The sequence below is a fragment of the Sinocyclocheilus rhinocerous genome, unplaced genomic scaffold, assembly GCF_001515625.1.
Source record: "Sinocyclocheilus rhinocerous isolate Xijiao unplaced genomic scaffold, SAMN03320098_v1.1 scaffold980, whole genome shotgun sequence".
Taxonomy (NCBI): Eukaryota; Metazoa; Chordata; class Actinopteri; order Cypriniformes; family Cyprinidae; genus Sinocyclocheilus; species Sinocyclocheilus rhinocerous.
Window position 1 is genome coordinate 393,430 of NW_015635053.1, and position 6,626 is coordinate 400,055.

Below are 6,626 nucleotides of genomic sequence, written 5' to 3' on the forward strand. Positions count from 1 at the left end.
CTTTTCCAGATGTTGAAACTCCTCCTCAGTTTCTCCAATTCTTCTGAGTGTGTTCACTGTATAAATTAATATGGATTAATCTTTGTCAAAGCTGTGTTTGTTCTGTTGTTTGCTCTTTCCTCTTCTTGCGCTATTTTAAAATCGATTGATCAGCTACGATCTGCTCCCTTCACTAAAATGTCACGGTTCCTAAAGATGATAACAAATAATATAGATAAATAATGAACACATGTCAAAACGAAAACACAGATACTTACAAGACCAGGTAGGAATGTCCTTTATCGTTTGTTGTTTGCCCGCTGCTCTCCGACAAGTAAACTTAGTGCTCTCTCTAGTGTAAAAAAAAATTCTAAACACAACACTGATCTCTAACTCTCATGTCTCGCGTTGCCAGTAGTCATGTCTCAGAGTAGGGCTACAATTGCCATCTAGCGGTTGGGAATTGTAATTGTATTTTTATTTATAAAATGAAAGATAGCCGAATATCCATAATATCATATAATGTGTATGAATTGTAACATTTAACAGCTTGTGGGATGCATGACATCATATTATCAAATGCAAGTAAACTTTTGAAACATTTAAAGTAGCATTATTTTTGGGATAATAAATAATGCTATATTTAATAATGCTAATTTAAATGTTTCAAAAGTTTACTTGCATTTGATAAGAAGCTGCGTGGGCGAAAATTACATGTAAACAATTTTAAGGCTATTTTGGCTATGCTCATCGCTGGTCTGGTTACTGGTATAGGGCTATAGCCAAGCCGTTAAAATTAGACCACAGATTGCCTCGATTTCGCCAGGTGGGCTAAAAGCAGACTACACGTAGCCCGTCCAATTTAGAGCGAAATCGTGGCTACATATAGACCATGTCATGAAATGACACTTATATCTTTGTAGATATTATTGACACTGCGAACATGATGGGATATCAACCATCTCATGCGCTGTCTGGCCAAAAACTACAGTGAATCAGGTTTGACTATCAGTGGGCTACAAATAGCCGGTCTGACGACGAGCTAAATCATGGCTATGCACAGGCTACGTATATAACATTTAAAAAAGTGAAACCAAACACCTTGTAATCACTGTCGACTTTGCTTACATTATGGAATATCATATATTTCGCAAGTTATTTTGCCAAAAAACGACATGAAAACAAATTCAAGGTTATTTGGGCTAGAAGTGGGTTACACATAGCCGGACTATATCGGGTCTATACTTAACCGAGACGTTGAAATGACGGCTATTGCTTGCTGGGTACTATCCATCATCATTGAGCATCAGTTCCAGTTTGACTAAAGTAAAAAGAGTCAGGGTCCAAAATGTGTATGTGGTTTTTATGCCGTTGTTCCAGCCGTTACAATGTTATTATGGTGGCCATGAGACACATAACAGTTAAAAAGACATATGATATAAACAAACCATGTTTCATATTAAAGATAGCAACAGATATAGAGATTTAGAGAATGACAGATTCCATTAATATATAATTATATGTTCAAATATGCAGTTTTATGTATATGCATATTTATATTTAAACTTTAAATGATATATTTTATTTTATTTTAAATATGTTTATATTTATATACATTTCACAATGAATACTTATATTCAGCAAACTTTAAATTAAGAGACAGCTAAGACATTTGAATAGTTAGAAAAGATGTATATTTCAAATAAATGCTGATCTTTCAAAATGCCCATTTATCAGAGAAGCCTGAAAAAAAAATGTCACTGTTTCCACAAAAAAATGTTAAACCACACAACTGTTTTCGACATTGAATCAGCATATATTATATTAATATAAAATATATATTAATATATTAAAATATAACAAAATATGTTATTGTAAAATATGTTATTTATATTACAAATATTTTAATATAAAATATATTAAAACACACACACACACATATATATATATAAATACTGTATATATCTGCTAGAGGTAATTTTTCATTACCATTTTCATTTCATTATTTACAACAGGTAATTTCTAATAATTTTTCCCTGTTATTTCACTATTATTTACAACAGGATCTGCATTTTCATGGGTCTAAACGATCTTTGTTATAAGGGACAATTAAAACAAGTTTGTGCATTATCCTTTCCTGGGAAAAAAAAAGAACTTGATTTTCAGAAGTCAATGAATTTGTGACAGGTGAATGTAATATTTTTTGACAAGCCAATCATGTCAGTCTCTGAGTAACATATAATTTATTTAAGCCACTAAATAAACTTAATTCTGTAAAATAAGTATAATGAACGAGGCAAAGGGCATTTTGAACGCCTCCATTATATTTTATAATACTCAAAAAAATCACCTCACCCCTCACGCACCTTAACATGTCCGTCAAAAACTTAGGCTGGCTGTTGGTTGAAATACTAGAACTAAAAACATCAACAAACACACGTATAGGCATCAGTGTCTGTAACTCTATTCGTATGACTCTGCGATTAGGACTTTGCAATCCGTTCCAAATGAACCAATGCACTCGAGCGACCTTCCACTAACATCCCCTGCTGAGTGTGTAGGCAGCATTGAAGACTGCGTAGGCACCCAGCGACTGCCATATTCGACTCTCTCCAGTATAGCTCTGGTCTCATCTCTTCAGGCCGTTCGGTGCCCTGGGCTGTGCCTGCGGCCTTGCAATAATAGGCAGATTGTGTGTGGGGAAAACCCCAGAGCCGGAGCTTCTGAGGAGGCTCTGTTAAAAAAAGCCTTGAGATGACTCAGCAGTCTGGCAGCTTCCTTACAGCCCACATGTACGCAATGGCTTGTGCACAGCAGTTTCAGAATAAAGTCCTCTTTGAGTGTGTGTATATAGTGTAACTGTAATTAGACCAAAATACAGGCTACTAATTGTCCTGGAGAGGTTGCTAAGCTTTCATTTGCTCCGTCGCAAGTCCTTCAGAAGTAGATACGAGCTATAAATGTGTAGTTATTTATTTACTCTAAATACATCATGTCATAATGTTCAAAGTGAATAAGGTTGCCTCATTTGACTCCTGTTGAATGTCTCTCCCAGTTACATAATGCTTCAGTCTGCACCTGGACATGTTGTGGCATCTTTTTCCCAAAGGTGTGTCGGTTTCAATGGGGTTAGAGGCGGCACACGGTGGCATGGATACGGATTCACGCCCAAACACACTCACGAGTCATGAGAGAAATGAGCTGCAGTGATACAGCCATGTGAAGTGTGTTCAACAGCTGAGCTCTGATAATAAACACTGGAGGAAAGGTACAATTATGTAGATTTTAGCTACTAATATACACCCTTTAGGGTGAATAAGGTACAAAGGTGTACCTTATTTTCTCAGATTGTTCAGTTTTTACCAACATTCTTCAAAGTATCTTCTTTTGTGTTTCATAGAAGAAAGAAGTCATTCGGATTTGGATCAACATGAGGTGTAAATGGTGACAGAATTTGTACTTTTGGATGGACTGTCTCTTCAATGAAAACAAAAGAAGCAGAAAACTTCAGGTTAATATGCTGTTTGTTTTTTCTCTGGACTGTGGTTGTCCTGTCTCTCTCTAGACACATTCCAGAAGGTTGTGTGCGTCATTGACAGAGGCATGTGAGGAGCAGAGAGACCATGTGTGTGTAAACTGTGTTAAAATAGCAGACGAGTGTGAGCCTGATGAATTCAGCGCGCCTCTTTAACCTGCTGCTCTTGTGTTTAATAAACAGAAACTTTCCTGAAAGATCTCTGTAAATAAAGTGCGAATCCTGTGAACTTATTAATATGTATGGTGATATATGTATAAATGGAAAGTTAGGCTTAATTAGTGCATTGGTAGCCTTCATTTTTGTACAGCAGCCAATGTTTGTATATTTTAATTATTCGTTAATTTATTCATAATGTATATATTCATTTACAACGTGTTAAACATTTATGAAATTATATATTTTTAATAGGTACATATTTAATAATATATTATTAGTTATATTTAATAAGTTATATTATATTTTGTCAGGCTTTCCCAAAAGATTGTGGGTGGGTTAGTCCTCATTAATCAAATATTTAAATACATATTTAAATCAATTTTAAATAAAACGATCAAAATGAAAACACACACACACACACACACACACACACACATGTCTGGTCAGCTATCCTTGTGGGGACTCTCCATAGGCGTAATGGTTTTTCTACTGTACAGACCGTATTTTCTATCACCCTACACCAACCATACACCTAGACCTACCCCTTACAGGAAACTTTGTGCATTTTTAGATTTTCAAAAAACTTCATTCTGTGTGATTTATTACTGTAGCTTAATTACCCGTGGGGACCTCAATTTAGGTCCCCACCGTGACACGAGTCCCCATGAGTCTGTGTGTATTCAGGTTTAAGTCCCCACCAGAATAGAAAAACAGGTACACACACACACACACACACACACACACACACACAAGAAAAATTGAATATTTAATTTGTTTTAGCTGAATGTCGTGTGACCATTACCCAACATTAGAGAACTCTGAACTTGCAAATGTATTGTTAAATTATTAAAATATTAGCTTACAATCTCAGGGGTACTTCAAATAAATATTTTCACTGACAAAGAGCTTGGGAATCCCTGAGTTACATAATACATTTCAAAAAGTCACAATTGATTGGATGACAGTGCATATAGATCTCCAGCAGAGGGCAGACTGACTCAAAAATCATGTGGACTGATGCTTAGGATGAAGAATTTCAGCTGCTCAAATGTCTATCTAATGTAATGTAATATATATATACACTTACAGAGAAGCATCTGTTGACATGATCCAGATAGATAAAGCCCTGCTGCAGGTTCTCTGGCACACAGGAGGACTGAGTGAATGACTGATTCTCTGGCAGAGTGTGGCTGCTGTTGTATGACGTGACGTCAGTCTGACTTTAGTCTAAATATATTTTTATAACATTGACCCTATGTGATGGAAACATGCTGGTTTGTTGATCTAAGGTCAGGTCTAGTGTTACATGCCACTGTAACAAGTGGCTTCATAAAACCAACACTGAAATGTGATGAGGCATGACAGGCAAAAACATTGATTCTTCATGCACCGGTTAGTTCAGAGATTTTGGGTTATATGGCTTTTCATAACATGTTGTTTCAAACTAATGGAAAGAAAACATCCCAAATACACTTTTAAGTGTTTATTACATCTATGTGCGACTGTACACTTCAAATACAGTGCATATCTTTACAGTCCTTTTTCTCAAAATGAGTCAGAAATCAGTCAGTTTTAGCAGCACTTAAATACACCATACACTTATAATACTGTATTCATATCTATATTTTGAAGGTTTTACAGAGGAGTTTGTCCATATATCAATCGCCTGGTTTTATTCAACATTTTATTCCTAAAAACATGGTGACAGTATTTTCAGATTTATAAAGTGATAAAACAGATTTATAAAATCAACTTTCTAAAAAAAAAAGTTACTTCTAGTAACATGATTGGATTGGTTAATTAACAAAATTAAACAAGAATTTTGAACCTCGCTTTATACAATGTTCAGATTTCTGTTCTGGAAAATTATGCAAATTAGTGCATATTCAATTAGATAATGCCACATTTGCATATTTACACATAACATTGAAAACTTGTAATGTAAAAAAAGTTTGCGATTCTTAATGTAATCAATCAACTGGGGAAATATGATGAGATCTAAGTACAATTTTTTACCCTATTCACCCGTGCTGTCTCCTCTTCTTCAGGCATACTGTATCTTTACTGTACTATTCCAAAAATACATATTCATAGCAATTGCACAAATTAAGTGAGACCTTCATGCTGTGTCAGTGTTTTTCTAGGTCAGCATGAGTGGATCAGGGTTTGGGTGAGATGCTTCAGCGTTGCAGGGGGATCTGTGAGGAGAGGAATGTGCCCTGCTGCTCGACAGGTGCTGGATTTAAAACGCACACACACACACACACACACACACACACACACACACACACAGAGAGAGGAAAACATTCTTTCTTAAGTGAATTTTAATGTAAGCATTTATTAGAAATGTATTGCATCACTTGCTCACCAGTGGATCCACTAACATCTGGCAACCAGAAAAATGTCAGAATTAAAGGAATAGTACACACAAAATATGACAAATTGCTGAAAATTTACTCACCCTCAAGCCATTCAAGATTCTAGTTTGTTTCTTCATAGGAACAGATTTGGAAAAATGTAGCATTGTATCACTTGTTCACCAATGGATGCTCTGCAGTGAATGGGTGCCATCAGAATGAGAGTCCAAACAGCTGATAAAAACATCACAATAATCCACACCACTCCAATAAATTAACATCTTGTGAAGTGAAAAGCTGTTTGTAAGAAACAAATCCATCATTATAGACCATTTTAACTTCAAACTGTCTCTTCCATTTAAAAACATGAGTCCTCAATCTGCTTTCTCCAGTAAAAAAATGTGTCTAGTCTGAATCCAATGAAATATGCACAGAGCAAGCACCGCTTACAAGTGAAAACAGTCCAAAACAGTTCTAAACAAATATGTGGGTGGATCTGATGTGAGAGAAAAACAGGAGATGGACTTTTTCACTGGAGAAAGCAGATTATGGAATATGGAGTCATATTTTGGCCAGAAGTTTAAAGTTAAAATGTC